The following is a 17,644-nucleotide window of genomic DNA, read 5'->3' as shown; positions in this document are numbered from 1 at the left end:
CATGGGAAATAGATGGGGAAACAGTGGAAACAGTAGCTGACTTTATTTTCTTGGGCTCCAAAATCACTGCCGATAGTGACTGTAGACATGAAATTAAAAAATGCTTACTCCTTGGAAGGAAAGTTATGACCAACCTAGACAGCATATTAAAAAGCAGAGACATTACTTTGCCAACAAAGGTCCATCTAGTCAAGGTTATGGTTTTTCCAGTGATTATGTATGGATGTGAGAGTTGGACTATAAAAAAAAGTTGAGCACTGAAGAATTGATGCTTTTGAACTGTGGTGTTGGAGAAGACTCTTGAGAGTCCCTTGGACAGCAAGGAGATCCAAACAGTCCGTCCTAAAGGAGATCAGTTCTGAATATTCATTGGAAGGACTGATGTTGAAGCTGAAACTCCAATACTTTGGTCACCTAGTGTGAAGAGCTGACTCATTGGAAAAGATCCTGATGCTGGGAAAGACTGAGGGCAGGAGGAGAAGGGGACAACAGAGGATGAGATGGTTGGATGGCATCACTGACTCAATGGACATGAGTTTGGGTAAACTCCAGGAGTTGGTAATGGACAGGGAGGCCTGGCATGCTGCAGTTCATGGGGTCACAAAGAGGTCAGATACAACTGAGTGACTGAGCTGAACTGAATTTATTTAAATTTTAAAAGTTTCATTTGGTGCATAGCTTGCTTGTGTAAATTACTTTTTATTAAAAGCATAGCCATTTCTATTTGTTTGCATACTGTCTATAAATTACATTTGTGCTAAACAGCACAGTAAAATAATTTCTATGGAGTTGGTATGACCCACAAAATCACAAATATTTATCATCTGATCCTTTATAGAAAAAGGTTTCTGATATTGCTGGAGAGGATTCCTTTTGGTTTTGGACTCATCAGAGGTTTTGAGTTCCTTAACTGAGTTTTATGAGCTTGGGTTTGGACTGGTCAGAGGTTTTGAACTCCCCAGTTGAGTTTTATGAGCTCTCTGAAATGGTAGAGAACTTCTAGGCACAACCCTCCCAGACTTGACAGTTTGATTATAGTTGCAGAGATTTCTTGATGTCCCTTAGATTTTAAAGAAATATGTGTCAGGCTTATCTTGTCCTTTATAACCTGTGATATACACTAGCTTAGAGGTTTTCCAGGGGGGAATGGAAATATTCAGCTCATTAGAGAACAGTGACTTATTGAGAAAAGGTAAGACCTCTCCTATCCATCTATGAATCTCACCTGAGCACTCTAGAACTATTTGTTGAATGAATGAACAAAGTGTATAGATGAATCAGATAAATGAACCTCACTTCTCTCAAAAATATTAATAGGTTAACACTTGGGCTTTCCTCTACTCCTGGAATGTTTATGTCATATTTATCACTGTTAGAACAGGGAACCATTAGCATCATGTATAACTACCACAGTATCAAAACTAAGTTCAGACTATTTTCTTTAAAATAATCGGAAATAAGAAAATATAAAACTGTCTTTTAAAAAGTTTATATTAGTAACATCTGTAATTAAATAGTCTACATGAAGAAATTAATTTTCTGATTAAATAAATTTGGGCAATGAGTGTCATTATGATGCCATTTTGGATAAATATCTATTTTTTTCTCTTTCTCTACTGAGTTTTGATTGGTTAATCATTCCCTGCTCCATACACATAGCTCCAATCATATAGTTCATCATTTTCATTTCTTCCAGGAGATGCTAGTAAAGAGTATACTTGCAATATGATTTTAAAATTTTTAAGTGATATCTAATTATAAGAAAAAAGATTTTCCAGCTTTCTTCAAAATCAGTTTGCTTCTTATATATGCATACCCAAATTCCGCAATAGAATGTATTGGTAAAAATGCAAACCAAATCCTCTACTTGGCAAAAAGTTTTCTGTCAAATAAGCATTTGGTCATTATTATCTGATAATGAGAAAGTATTGTTCCCTCTAAGGTATACACTTATCTAAGCTTTGGAGACTTGACTCATCCTCTCCTATGTATTGGGAGCACTATTTCCCCTTTCTTTATCTTGCCAACTTCCAAACATCCTTTAAGATTTTATTAGGCATTGTCTTTAAGAAATCTGAGACAGAATTGAGTGCATCTTCTAGGTGCTCCCCTAGCATCTATATATCCTTTAGTCACCAAACTTCTTCACTGTATTGAAATCACCTATTCATGTGTTTATTTCTCCAACTAGATTGCAAGCTGCAAAGATTCAATTCTAGTGGGTACTGATTAAATATTAAACAGAATTGGTTTAGCACTGAGATAGAAATTCATCCAAAATCACTGAATGATTATGTGAATCAGTTTCTAGTATACAAATCTCCAAATAATTGGAATTGATGTGGAATACACAGGCAGGTATGACATATTTTGAAACTGAAATTTTTAGTGATTTTCTGAAAAAGGATCCTAGAGTCATGATCCAATGTTTATAAAGCATGTATTTTTAAAAATCTATCTTACATAGATAACTTCAGAACACTGAGTTTGTAAACTTACTAAAATTGTTCTGTAAACTTACCTGACAAATAAATTTGTAGTCTACTTCAGTTTTATTTCCATTTTATTAACTTCACCTCCATGCAATGTTTTACTCTATTTCCTCTTTTAAAACTTCCTTTCTCTTTATTTTGACTGCTATTTTAATATTTTATCTCCTTTTAGAAATTATTTTCTAATTCACTTCATATTTAGATATCTATCAATTCCCTAAAAAATCAGCAACAACACACATTCTGTACAGAATTTCTGAAATTCAGTCTCAACCACATGTATAATTGTTTGCAAGGAATCTCCACTAGGTTGTACTGCCAACATTTAAATGCTATACTATCTAAAATGCAGCAAGATCTAAACCATACTTCTCATCTGTATATCCATTTCCCTTCCCAATCTTACTCTAAAGATCCTCTCAACCTAAATTCAATTTCTTGATTAATCTTACTACCTAAATTTAAACCTTGAACTACTCATTGGCCTTCTCCGCTATCCCTACCCCTACTCCCCCCACCACACACACACACACACACACACACACACACACACACACGGCTAAATTTACTGAGCATTTAATATGGTTTAGGTCATGTGTTAATGTGCTGTGCTCCGTTGCTCAGTCATGTCCAACTCTTTACAACCCTTTGGACTGTAGCCCACCAGGCTCCTCTTTTTGTGGGATTTTCTAGGCAAGAATACTGGAGTGAGTTGCCATTTCCTTCTCCAGGGGATCTTCCAGACCAGGGGTCAAACCTATGTCCCCTGTGTCTCCTGCATTGCAGGGAGATCCTTTACCGCTAAGCTTTTGGGGAAGCCCTCAGGCCATGTGTTAATAGCCTTACATATAGAGGTTTATTTATCATTCACAGCAACCCTATACAATAAGTACTTCTCTTGTTTCCATCTCGCATATTAGAAAACTGAGGCTTGCCAAGGTCACACAGCAGCAAAAATATTCAATATTTTGTGATTTCAATTTTTCACTCACTATTAATATTCAGAGTTGGTGAGAGAAGTCCCCCACCCTGGCACTTATTTTACAGTCACAAACTCAAGATGATGCGATTAAATCCATGGGATCTTAACTTGTCAATCGAGGGAGGGAAGGAGCCGGGAAAAGGCTCACTGCACAGGACACTGGATGGCTACTTGTGCTTGCTGAGAGGCTTACGGAAAAGCTGAGAAAGCCAGGAAGCTGGGGCAGCAGTATCCTCATTGTTTCCCTCAGCCCTCTCAGATCCCTGAGTTCCAAACCAGGTGGCACTCCGTTTTCTGCTACCAGAGATCCCAGGAAGGCTGCATCCACACTGCCCCCCTTGTCTTCACCCCTGCAGGGTGGCCACCTTCACCCCTGCTGAATGACCACCTTTCTAGTTACCCCTTCAAGTGGCTGCTCTTCATTTAGCTGCTGAGAGTTGCATCATTTTAGGTAGAAGACAGATGACAGGTTTCACTTTCTTTTGTCCTGACATGTGTGTGCACATATTATATGGGGAAAGAGATACCAGTGACAAGTCCGTCCTGACAATCTTTTCCTGGAGTGTAAGGCCTACGCGTCTTTTAATTTCATGGCTGCAGTCACCATCTGCAGTGATTTTGGAGCCCCCAAAAATAAAGTCTGACACTGTTTCCACTGTTTCCCATCTATTTCCCATGAAGAGATGCCCAACTGTGATCAATCTTTGGTTACCCATCCAATTATATTTCCCATGCCTAAACTATCTTTATATTACACATGTTTTGTTGTTGTTTAGTTGGTAAGTTGTATCCAACTCTTTTGGGACCCCAGGGACTGTAGCCTGCCAGGCTCCTCTGTCCGTGGGATTTCCCAGACAAGAATACTGGAGTGGGTTGCCATTTCCTTCTGCAGGGGATTTTCTGGACCTGGGGACTGAGCCTGCATCTCCTGCATTGGTAAGGGGGTTCTTTACCGCGAGCCACCTGGGAAGCCTCCCATTGCTTATCAGTTCAGTTCAGTTCAGTCACTCAGTTGTGTCTGACTCTTTGCAACCCCATGAACTGCAGCAAGCCATGCCTCCCTGTCCATCACCAACTCCTGGAGTCCACCCAAACCCATGTCCATTGTGTCAGTGATACCATCCAACCATCTCATGCTCTGTTGTCCCCTTCTCCTCCTGCCCTCAATCTTTCCTAGCATCAGGGTCTTTTCAAATGAATCCATTCTCTGCATCAGGTGGCCAAAGTATTGGAGTTTCAGCTTCAACATCAGTCCCTTCAATGAACACCCGGGACTAATCTCCTTTAGGATGGACTGGTTGGATCTTGCAGTCCAAGGGACTCTCAAGAGTCTTCTCCAAAACCACAGTTCAAAAGCATCAATTCTTCAGCACTCATCTTTCTTTATAGTCCAACTCTCACATCCATACATGACTACTGGAAAACCATAGACTTGACTAGACGGACCATTGTACATATCCCTAGATAAATTACATTGATTCCTTGAGATTTATTTAAAAAATCATCTCCTCCTGTGAACTTTACTTGACTTTTCATTTATAGCATTTGTATATCTGTTGTATAACAGTATTTTCTGTCTGTCTTTGTGGTTATTTGTATCCACATCTAATCCCCGCCCCCCGGCCCCCCAGCTAATCACCTGTTCCCTGAGGAGATTTCATATGGTATAAAGATTTTGAAGAAATACTACCAATTAAATTCCATGAAATCACAGCTTTGAAGTAATGTACAACTTTTACCTTTCTGAAATAGAGTAGTATAGTGCTACAGTTTGATTAAGACAGCACTTTGGATGTTCTACCAGATAATTTTTCCCATTTGGGGGAAAATTAAGGTATATTTTCTTACTCTTTCAGCCAGTCTTGCTTTCTTTTCCATCTACTGTTTTGTGCTGCTGTTTCCCATTGCCCCTCCCCTTCTCTCTTTTTCAACCCTGGAATTCTTGGTGTGCAATTTAAACATTAGTTACAATACAGTTTTGGAGGCATACACTACAGAACCATAAAGATAAACTTATTAACTATCCCACTGCCATACCAAGAAAATAAAATACTTTTGTTTCACGGTACACATTCATCCACCATGAATATAAAGTGCTACCTTATAAAAACAGTGTGAATCAAAATTTATTCCATACTCCCAGAGTTCTTATGGATTCCCTTCGGACATATGTACTCAAATGTATTTTAGATGAATTTAGAGGTAGAGCAGCCCCATACAGATTTGACAGGAAGAATATAAAATTCTATCAAATTTAAGATTACCAAAGTATTCTTAGACAGCTGTTCTCTGTAATGTAGGAGAGTGTATCATGACTGTCAAGTAACTTTGCAATTTGCCTGTTATTGGGTGTCATCTCTAAGAGAACAGCCTTAGGGTTGTTTTTGAAAAATAATTCTAATAAAAATTCATAGAAATTTTCTAACAGAAAGATTATGTGCAGGCAAGGGATGTTAGATATTTAACATTGCACTGGTAATATGAATAAACCACAGTGGTAATATAAGAAGAATGGAAATTCATATTCAACTACCATGTAGATATTTGGAATTTGAGTTTTAAGTTTATATTTTCTTTATGCAGATCAGGTACAAGAATTGTATCCAGACAGGCATGGGTTCAAACTGACTCAGCCAATTCTTTGCTAAAACCTTGGACAATTTACTTAAATTCCTGAGCTGCAGTTTCTTTATCTGCAAAAATAAAGATAATAGCCAACGATAGGCTGGACTATGATGATACCTATAAAATGCTTAGCACAATATTTGGTGCTAATCATTCTCTCAGAAGTGGAGACATTAATCAACTTTTTCCTTTTTTTCAAATACTGCAAATTTTATTTGCAAATTCTCTTAGAAAACTGTTATATATTACATCTGTGAAGTAGGTTATAATCCTTTAAAATTTACCATACTTCAAAAGGTTATCATTCCACTGTTTCATGAAAATATTAAACCCAATTTTGATATATTAAACTCAGCTCTATGATTGCCTAGTGAGTACAGTTATTGCTATGATATTAAGTTGAAAGTTGAATAAAATAATATTAGCTTAAATATAATATCCTTGCAGAATAGACAAGAACTTATATATTATGCAGCACATAACACCAGCCCATGAGTTTTATGAAGCAGTTTTGTTTTGTTTTGTTTTGTTTTGCAGAGTATTTTATCAGCAGAAACCAGCCTGCTCTCTCAAGCATTTAAAATCTAGTTGGAAAGTTAAAACACAGAGCACACACAAAAGCAAAACAAAAAACACAAAAGTCAACCTGACTCTTGGCATACATGGAGGGGCAAGCTAAGGAGAAGTCTTAAGTAAAGTTTTCTGTTAGAAATAACTCTTGTGGGGAAATTGATGATTAATTGGAAAGGACAGAGGAAAGAATGGAAATAAGTAAAAAGATCATATGGGTGATCACGTCAAGATTTTTACTAAGAAGAATTTCAAAGAGAAAATATTCCTGATATTAAGATTTTTCTAGCTCTCATGATAGTACACTCCCTCTACAAAGGTGTGGTAAAAACAAAAAAAAGATTTTAGATATTAATAATTGGATATTCATAAACTTTAGCAAGTACATTGGTATGAGAAAAATTTCAGAAAAAAATTCAGTGGTTAGTAAGATACTGCAAATAAATTCAAGAGAGAGAAAAAAGAAGGAAGAGTAGAGGGGGAGAAAGAGAGAAGGTGGGAGAGAGGGAAAAAAATAGTTAACAAATGAATAAATGATAATTAGGTTGGGAGTGTTTCCTATTATTCATAAATTAAGTACCTAAACATTATATGAGGTGGTTTTGTTGTGTTCCTGAATAAAATAAATTTATATAAGACGGATTTGAAAAACTATTGCTTCTCTAATAAAATACTATATCATGGGCCATTATTTATAAGTAAAAAATTCATTGCTAAGTTGAATAGAAAATGTCAGAGATTTTCATATAATGTTAAGAATGAGGCTGTGTATGTCAAGTAAAAACAAGTTTTGTTAAATTCTAAGAGTTGGTTCAAGGAATAAGCAAACAAAACTATTGGGACTAAAAATACTAAAAAAAAATACTTTCTTATTATGAGAAAAATTTTAAAAAGCTAAAATAATTCGTATGAAAGTAGACAGATATTTCATTTAGTGACAATCTGGGGATAAAGGCAACATGCATATAAACTAGCCAGATGTTTATGATTAGTTCCTAGTTAACATCACCCAGCTGGCAAAGGATGATTTTTATGGAGGGGGAGCATTGTAGAATACCACATGCTTATATAAATCATGAGAACAGCAGTCATGATCCTGGGGCAAAAGAGCTACACATCCCATTTGGGGTAACCTCTTCAAATCACACCATCTAACATCAGAACAGCCATTACTCTCCAACACAGTATCTGTTTCCAGTTTCCTCCAACATTCTGATGGGTGTTATTATGTGTCAGCCTGCATTCTGTTCTCTTATGTTGTAAGCACATTTTGTGGGATTTTTTACCAGGTGAAGTTCATTATAATATTTTGTATTAATATCACTGGGTTGGGAAAACATATAGGACAGTCATTTAAAATTTTTTTCCTTTGGCAATAGGTTGTTGACGTATTCTCTAGACCTTGACTTGTTCAAGGTCTATATGTCATCTTTAATTTTAAAACCTATCTTTAATGTGATTTAACTAAGCATTACTTTTTCATCCATTTCAAAAGATGAAAATGTATATTCTATGCCAAATATTTAAATTAAGGAAGCAAGGAAGGAAAAAAGAAAGGAAGGAAAGAAAAGGCATGGAGGGCTAGAAAGGAAAAAGGAAGACAAAAAGATTCCAACTTTCTTTTAACTGAAAAGTAATAAAGATCCATTCAGTGTCAGTTCAATTCAGCTCAGTCGCTCAGTTGTGTCCGACTCTTTGCGACCCCATGAATTGCAGCACGCCAGGCCTCCCTGTCCATCACCAACTCCCGGAGTTCACTCAAACTCACGTCCATCAAGTCGGTGATGCCATCCAGCCATCTCATCCTCTGTCGTCCCCTTCTCCTCCTGCCCCCAATCCCTCCCAGCATCAGAGTCTTTTCCAATGAGTTAGCTCTTCTCATGAGGTGGCCAAAGTACTGGAGTTTCAGCTTTAGCATCATTCCTTCCAAAGAACACCCAGGGCAGATCTCCTTTAGAATGGACTGGTTGGATCTCCTTGCAGTCCAAGGGACTCTCAAGAGTCTTCTCCAACACCACAGTTCAAAAGCATCAATTCTTCGGCACTCAGCTTTCTTCACAGTCCAACTCTCACATCCATACATGACTACTGGAAAAACCATAGCCTTGACTAGACGGACCTTTGTTGGCAAAGTAATATCTTTGCTTTTTAATATGCTATCTAGGCTGGTCATAGCTTTCCTTCCAAGAAATAAGCGTCTTTTAATTCCATTCCATTTATGGTTTATCTAATGGTAATCATTTTGAGTTTCCCTTAATATTGTATCACAAGAAGTTTACTATGTTGTTCAAAACCATTTCAGATCACCCTACTATCTATACAATGGTTCATTCAACATTTCATGAATTGGGAAGAAATTTTAGGGAGCCATGAATGAAGACTAAGTACCATATCTTAGTCTTGTTCTGTTGAGTATGCTGTTGATATAGAACAGCTATTTAGTCCTAGTGCTTTAAAGAAGTGCTATAATGAATTTTATCACATGTTGTTATACAATCAGTTTTGAGATCATACATTCTGGTAGATGTCATAGTATTAAAATGGCTTTGGGCTGCTTAAGGGTGAGTTTTAATAAATGTTCAAGGAGTCACTAATTGCCATCTAATACAAGTTGTTACAAAAATAGAAACAGGACAAATGTTACTCAGCATTTGTAAAATCATAACAATTCATGATATCATGTTTTACAGTTTTGAAATGCCCTGACAATTAAAAAAAAAGCCTAAGGCAAAAATTTTGATCAATTTGATAAAGCAAATTAAAACTTCTCAAAAATGGATGACAAATCAAATTAATATATAAATAAAGGATCAGGGAAGAAAACATTTACAGTATTTAAAACTAACAAGAAACTGTTTTCTAGAATTCACAAGTCAATAGGGATAAGATAGTAACCCTATTAGTAAAATGGAAACGAAATGAGTAATTTTCAGAGAAAATGAAAAGTCTAAAAGCCCTGAAAAAAATGTCAGTAACATTGTAAGCTGGTGCAGCCATTCCAGATGGGAGATTTAGATGGGAGAGCTCTGTCAAATTAAGAATTCACAGATAGATAATCCAAATCCTGCTCCTTGGATGACACATTAAAGAATTAGTCACACAAGTTTGTTATAGGGACATTTATCAAGGTGTTCTTTATTGCAAGATGGCTGTAACAGAGAGATAGATGCAAGTTAGATGTCCACCAGTAGAAGGGAAAATGTGGTGAATCACTGTGTCATGCAGCAATTAGGTGCTGCATGGACGAAATATATATGAAATAACATTGAAAGATTCATTGTGCATATCATTTACATGCTAGAAAGTATACAAAACAAAACAGCATATTACTAAAAGAAAACACTGGAAACATAGTAGAATGTTGCTGGCTCAGGGGTAGAGAATAAGGATAAGGGGAATAAAAAATTAGTAAAAGGAGAAAAGACTTTCACAAAAATGAATCTATTGTATGCCATATATTTTCGAGTAAGTAACTTATTGCTGACTTTCCTTTTTCATTCTATGGATTAAAACCAAACAAGTTATGGCTAATAATATTAATCGTTCAAGTCTTCCTCTTTTGTAATGTTTGCATGCAATTGGCTATCTGATATCACTTATTGCCACTAAGGCAAACAGTAGTCAGTCTTGTTCCTCAAAAAACACGTTTGGTCAAGATACTAAAACAAATGTTATTGCATTAGCACAAGATGTCCGGTCATATTATTCTAGTATTTACATCATAAAGCAGAATGCAGATAACTAGCAAATTAAAGTGAACTCATCCATAGTTAGATTTAATCATTACCATTACCCTCTTTAATGCAAAGTACATTGAGGAAAAACTATTTCCAGATATGCTCTTCTCTTCTACTCAGGATTATTGTAATTATAAAAGGAACAATTACATAAATTTCTCTAATCACTTGGAAAGAATATTCAATGAAAGGGAAAAACAGAATAAGTAATAGTATATTATTTCTTACCTAACTGAATCTCAATCCGTTTAGATTGTTCTTGTTTTGACATCACTTGTTGGGAGTCTACAGTTATGACACTGCAGATTAGAGCACCTCCAGTCAAACAGGTAAATTTTAAAGATAGTTCACAGCTTAGAATTTATCTTTAAGTAATATAAGAACACAATTCTGACATTTATAGCCTGTTGTAATTGTGATTCTGAAATAAATATAATCTGATTGATTATATTTGATTGACATTGCTGTGAGTCTGTTTCCTTGCTGTGAGAACATTCATTTCTCAAAAAGTTACAAAGTAAAACTTGCCATGATATTTTTAGTCTGATAACTAACTTCCTTGAATTTCTCAAGTCCTGAGGCATGGTAGGGCATGGGGAGAGCATGGGGTTAAAACTACCACAAACACTAATCTTAAAGGAAAAAGTGAATTACAATATATTCAATATTACCCTTTCATCAGTCATTATCTTCCACTTGATTCCTATCCTTTCCTAATTGCTATAGGCTCTCAATGGTGCATGTCAATTGTTTCACTGTTTTGACTGTTGAAAAAATATATTTATAAAAATACATTTACAAACATTACCTTCTAATTTTTCAACATGAAATAGGTATGCATTTTTCCAGGTTACAAACAAGAGTCATATTTGTTGAAGAGCAGGAAGAATTATTTATGGGGGGGGGGGGGTGAGGATTTTAAACTGTGCTATTTTTTCAATATCAGGGTTTTATATCTGTTCTGGGAGAATATTCCTTAGAGATTTTGAGTATTAAATGATGAAATGTCATCTGATTCTCTACCTCATATAAGGAATAACTTTGGTAATGGTGACAGCAGCAGATAGGAAAACCAAATAGAAAAAATAATTGATTTGGATTTCATTTTTGACAAATGAAATTTGTCAGAATTTTAATTACCTTAAAATTCTGATGCAAATCATATGACCCAGCAATCCCACTCCTAGGCATATACCCTGAGGAAATAAAAATTGAAAAAGATACATGTACCCCAGTGTTCACTGCAGCACTATTTAAAATAGCTGGAACATGGTGGAACATGCAATAGCTTGATGTCCATCCACAGATGAATGGATAAAGAAGCTGTGGTACATATATACAATGGAATATTACTCAGCCATAAACAGGAATGCATTTGAGTCAGTTCTAAGGAGATAGATGAACCTAGAGCCTATTATACAGAGTGAAGTAAGTCAGAAAGAGAAAGATAAATATCATATACTAATGCATACATATGGAATCTAGAAAGAAGGTACCAATGAATTATTTGCAAGGCAGCAATGGAAAAACAGACATAGAGAACAGACTTACGGACATGGGGTGGTGCGGGGGAAGAGAAGGTGAAATGTATGGAGACAGTAACATGGAAACTTACATTACCATATGTAAAAGAGACAGCCAGTGGGAATTTGCTGTATGACTCAAGGAACTCAAACAGGGTCTCTATAGCAACTTAGAAGGGTGGGATGGGGAGGGAGATGAGAGGGAGGTTCAACAGGGAGAGGACATATGTATACCTATGGCTGATTCATGTTGATGTTTGACAGAAAATGACAAAATTCTATAAAGCAATTATACTTCAATTAAAAAATAATTTTAAAAATTTCTGGTGCAAAGAAAGTGCCTGAATTTCCAGTAATGGCCTAAGGGAAAATGATTGATTTATGCACACAGCTCTCCAAAGTAGGTCTAAATACTAGTATCTCATGAATATACCAATATGCATGTGATGATTATAAAGATTTCCTTTGGAAAAATATGTGTGAAGAGAAGTAATCAAAAACTTTTAAATACCTGTGACAATTTGGGGACTTTCAGCCAGAGAAATGACAAAACAGATTCTTAAGAGTCATTATGAAGTGAATAACATAGTAAGAGTATTCAAAAAGGCATATGAGAACAGCATGAAAAAAGAAAATGAGAACACCTCGTCACTGGCGCTGAAAAGAGCAGTTAAAGGCAAAGGAAGCCTATTCCTAATTGAGGCAGCTTCACGCATTTTGCCAAGAAGGAAACTCAACATCCCTATATGGAGCAATTAAGGTTTACGAAAGCTCTTTACATTGCTCTTTAGCAGTCTGTAGGGTTTGAAAGCAATGACAACCCACTCCAGTACTCTTGCCTGGAAAATCCCATGGATGGAGGAGCCTAGTAGGCTGCAGTCCATGGGGTCGCGAAGAGTCTGACATGACTGAGTGACTTCACTTTCACTTTCATGCATTGGAGAAGGAAATGGCAACCCACTTCAGTGTTCTTGCCTGGAGAATTCCAGGGATGAGGGAACCTGGTGGGTTGCCATTTATGGGGTCGCACAGAGTCGGACACGACTGAAGCGACTTAGCAGCAGCAGCAGCAGCAGGGTTGGAAAGAAGGGAATTTGCAAAATCACAGAGATGTGGTTCTCCCACTAAAAATGAGCTCTTGGAAAATATGGGTAACTCAGAAAACTACTGCCAACACATGAGTTTAATTTATGCCTACACTTCCTGCCATTACTGTTGTTTAACTTCCTTTCCTACTGTATCAGCACCATTCCCATTCCATTTGATAACCTTAGATACCTCCTTAAAGCCTAATTATACAGCACAATCTGAACCAGACCCACGAACTTGTCACTTTTTCTAAAGAGAGATCTAAAGGGCTAATTTTACTTTAAGTAACTGACTTTCCCCCCGGCCCTGAATTTTAGAAAGAAGAACCCTCCATAATGAGAGAGCGGTAAAACCATAGGCTCATTTATCAATTTAACATTAAGCTTTTTTCCATCATACTCTGATTTTCTAAATGTGAATATATTATGTCGTGATAAATTTTAAAAGGATTAAACTAAAATTTGATGCAGTAAGGGAAAAGTATTGTGTTTTGATACTTTCCGAATTTAAATAAAGATCTATTTAAATTGCAACCCATTTTATATACTAATAAAATGTGTTAATCCTTTGAGTTAAAAACCCATTCTTGATTAACATCCAAACAGTGAATAAACATGATGTGCTAGAAAGACGTTCCATCCTGCTATAAAAAGTGGCAACTAGTCAGGTGCAATAAAAACCTAGTTCTCAGTTTATATGGTTCCAACATACATGAATTTCAGTTACCACAGTTTAGCTAAATAATACAAGTTCTTCTACAACACAGTGCAACCTTCAGTTTACCATAGTGTATTAACTGTGAAAAGCATGTTTCACAGATAGCCCTTTGGTTCACAAATCTGTATGTAGTAACCGGTGCCCATCATGGTCGGTGAGCAAGTCTGCCAGAGCTTCGTCTCTGTGTCTCTGCTCTCAACTCATTTGAAGACAGCAGAGTGTGCCTATGCTGACTCCTTGTCTGTCAGTGACAGAGCCACATGCGATTTCACAAAAATGGATAATCCAAAGATGGATTTGATTAATAAAGATGAAAATACAGCAAAGAAACAAAAAAAATGATACTGCTGGCAGTGAAATTTGAATTAAGTATTAATGGAGTAATAGAAGGAACAGCTGACGGTGTGGATGCTAACATTGCCGCTATTCAAGGGACTCTAGCTGAGCAGCCAAAAGAACTTAGTAAAGGCTAATATATTGATATAAGTAAGAAAAGGGGTTCTGAGGACAATGTCCCGGAGGAAATACTGCTGTCAAGAAACTTCACATTAATGCAACTCTCAGAGATATGTCATGGCATTGAAAGTACAAAGGATAAAATGTCTAAATTAGCTATTCAGACTTAGAAAGGAGTATGACAGTCCACCAAGGCATAGAAAAGATGTTCGGTCCAAATAGCAAGTTATATGATGACAAGGCAAGAAGTGGTTAATGTATTCTTTTTTTTTTTTTTTTTAGTTTTTTATTTTTTAAATTTTAAAATCTTTAATTCTTACATGCGTTCCCAAACATGAACCCCCCTCCCACCTCCCTCATGTAAGAATTGAATCGCCAGTCTATGTCTGACGCAGGATACAGCATGCTTGGGGCTGGTGCATGGGGATGACCCAGAGAGATGGTTAATGTATTCTTAATAAGCTATTTTTTACAAAGACATAAAACATTTTAATTCTCATTTAGTCTACTGCTTTGAATTACAGTGTACTAAATAAATGCTAATTTTTTCTGTTTTTTACTTCCCTATACATTTGTAAATGATAGTAAGATACTTTTTAATGTTTTCTCAAATTTTCTAAAGATATGGAGCAATTTTAATTTTTTCTCATTGATTATTAAAAATCACTTTATATGGTTTTAGCATGAATGATCATTTTCACAGTCTGCCCTAGCATACAAAGTGAGGGCTGCTTGTGTGTTATATTACTTTATAGTTTTCAAAATAAATTTAAAGATACAAATTTAACTTATACTCTTTAAAGCTCAGAGAGAAAACTGTATCTCTGTGTTACAGCTGATGCAATGAAGACCCTTGAACTTTAATTACAGACCCAATGGAAACCCACTGGTAAGAACTAGTGTCAGTCTGACCACCCACAACCATGAAAGTGTCTATTTGTTTTATAATCTATTCATATTCATTTGAATATATACTATGTGCTTGGAAGAGTGTTAGCCACTTAGAACAGTAGGGATCATACATCTGCTAATATGCTTATTTCATTATATTCTAAAAAATTTTTGAGGTATTACTATTGCCTATAGCTGAGCCACATAACATGCCAAACATTACGTTTTTTTTATTTCTATAATTATTTTTCTGAGTCTTTTCCTTTACTTGGTTTTCTAAATATAGACATCTGCTTTTCCCACACACTCCAAAACCCATCATATTCCTTGCAACAATTTCTCCAACACTCAATTACATCAGATAATGTATCTAGTTATATGTATGTTCTAATCTAGGAGATCCTCCTTCTCTCACCTTTGCTTTCTGCCCTTATCTAGATGGCTTTCTCTACACACCCACTGCTCTGAGGTTTCTGCGAGCAATCCTTAGCCACTCTCCTGACTTCAGGACTGTTTAGCCTCATTTATTTTCATTGTGTCCTTCTTTTCTCAAGTACCTGTGAGTCAGATGTTGGGCCACATGGATCAATCCTCAAAGTTCTCTTTAACAACTCATTTCCTAATTTTTATATCTGTGTCATTCTATTCTACTTTTTAGGACTTATCAATCTACCTTATCTTCCAGATTTTCTACTTATTTCTTCTTAACTAATTTTTTTTTCTATTTTTAATTTCTGAGACTTCCTTTTGGAGGGGCAGGGGAAGTTTGCTTTATTCTCTTTCTTATAGCTTCCCAATTTTTCCTCCAATTAGTACAACTCTTGTCTCTTATCTGGTTGATTTTTTTTTTTATAATTTAACTTTTTATATTATCCTTTCTCTCTCTGTTTATCTCCCTTCTTTACATCCTTATTTGTTCTGGTCTTTTTTTTTTAAGGCTTTCCTTGAATTTCTCAAGGTTTGGTCTCTTTTCTATAATTAATTGAAGCTTATTGAAATTCTTTGTAAAGGGGAGTTGTTGATCCATGCCCTGCCCTGTACAATGTTTGGTGGTTATTTCTGAATATCCCCCAGTGTAAGTCTGCCTAGACATTGCCTCTCATGAACTCCACTCCTTTAGAGAAAAGTGTTTGTTTTTTGCCGAATAGAATATATGTCTAGATGCTGTCCTGGGAACAAGGCATGGAGAAAGCAGACTGACTGGATATTCTGATTAGTCAGGATTCAGGCTTTCATTTAATCCCCTGGTGTCAGCTCTGTGCCTCACCTCTGCCTTCAGCTATACCCTGTCCCAAAATCTCAGAGAATGAAAGTTTGGCTTACTGCCTGTGGGGGTGTGGGTAGGTCAATATGGGTAGCTAGGGAAAGCTAAAAGCCCATTGTGCCATCTATAGAATTTAACCTGATTGCTTATTTCTAGTTCAATGCCAATTTCTAGAAACAGCCCTAACTTAGGCTTGAATTCCCTTTGGTCACAAGAGTCAATTGCAATTCATAAGTCATCTTTACAATTTCACAAAATTTCTTAAAATTTATGTTATATTCTACAATTCCATGTTTCTTGATGGTTAATAGATTTTTACCCTAATTTTGTGGCTTTTGGGGGGTGTTTCAGGAGGGAGAAAAGATAAATACACATTTTAGTTCAATCCATATCTTTCAATATCCTTTATAAGGGAGAAATTAAGAAGACATAATCCAACAGCTTTGAGAAAAAATTGAGAGCTCATAATAATCTCTACAATAATTGTGTTCTCTTGCACATGAAAGAGAATCATCCTTTAGTGTTTCAGAAAAAAAGGAGCTAGCTACATGGAAAATATTCACTAAGATATGTAGTGCTTTAATGTATGGATATCTCACTAAATTTCTATAAAACTTTGAAAAATATTGACATAAGTTAGTTGTCAAATAATAACAGAAAGAAATAAAAAGGAACTTAGCAAAATCATTGACTATGCTAAAGACTTAGACTGTGTAGATCACAACAAACCATGGGAAATTCTTAAAGAGATGGGAATACCAGACCACCTGACCTGCCTCCTAAGAAGCCTGTGTGTGGGTCAGGAAGCACCAGTTAGAACCAGACATGGAAAAACGTACTGCTCCAAATTAGGAAAGGAGGATGGCAAGTCTATATATTGTCACCCTACTTAATTAACTTCTATTCAGAGTACATCATGCAAAATGCCAGGCTGGATGAAGCACAAACTGGAATCAAGATTGCTGGGAGAAATATCAATAACCTCAGATATACAGATGACACCACCATAAATGCAGAAAACAAAGAGATATAAAAGAGCCTCTTGATGGAGGTGAAAGAGGAGAATGAAAAGCCTGGTTTAAAACTCAATATTCAAAAAAACTAAGATCTTGATGTCCAGTCCCATGTCATGGCACGGCAAATAGATGGGGAAACAATGGAAACAGTGGCAGACTTTGTTTTCTTGTGCTCCAGAATCACTGTGGATGATGACTGTAGCCATGAAATTAAAAGAGGCTTACTCCTTGGAAGAAAAGGTATGACCAACCTAGACAGCATATTAAAATGCAGAGACATTG

The sequence above is a fragment of the Ovis aries genome, chromosome 6, assembly GCF_016772045.2.
Source record: "Ovis aries strain OAR_USU_Benz2616 breed Rambouillet chromosome 6, ARS-UI_Ramb_v3.0, whole genome shotgun sequence".
NCBI classification, from domain to species: Eukaryota; Metazoa; Chordata; class Mammalia; order Artiodactyla; family Bovidae; genus Ovis; species Ovis aries.
Note: the sequence above shows the minus strand (reverse complement) of the source record.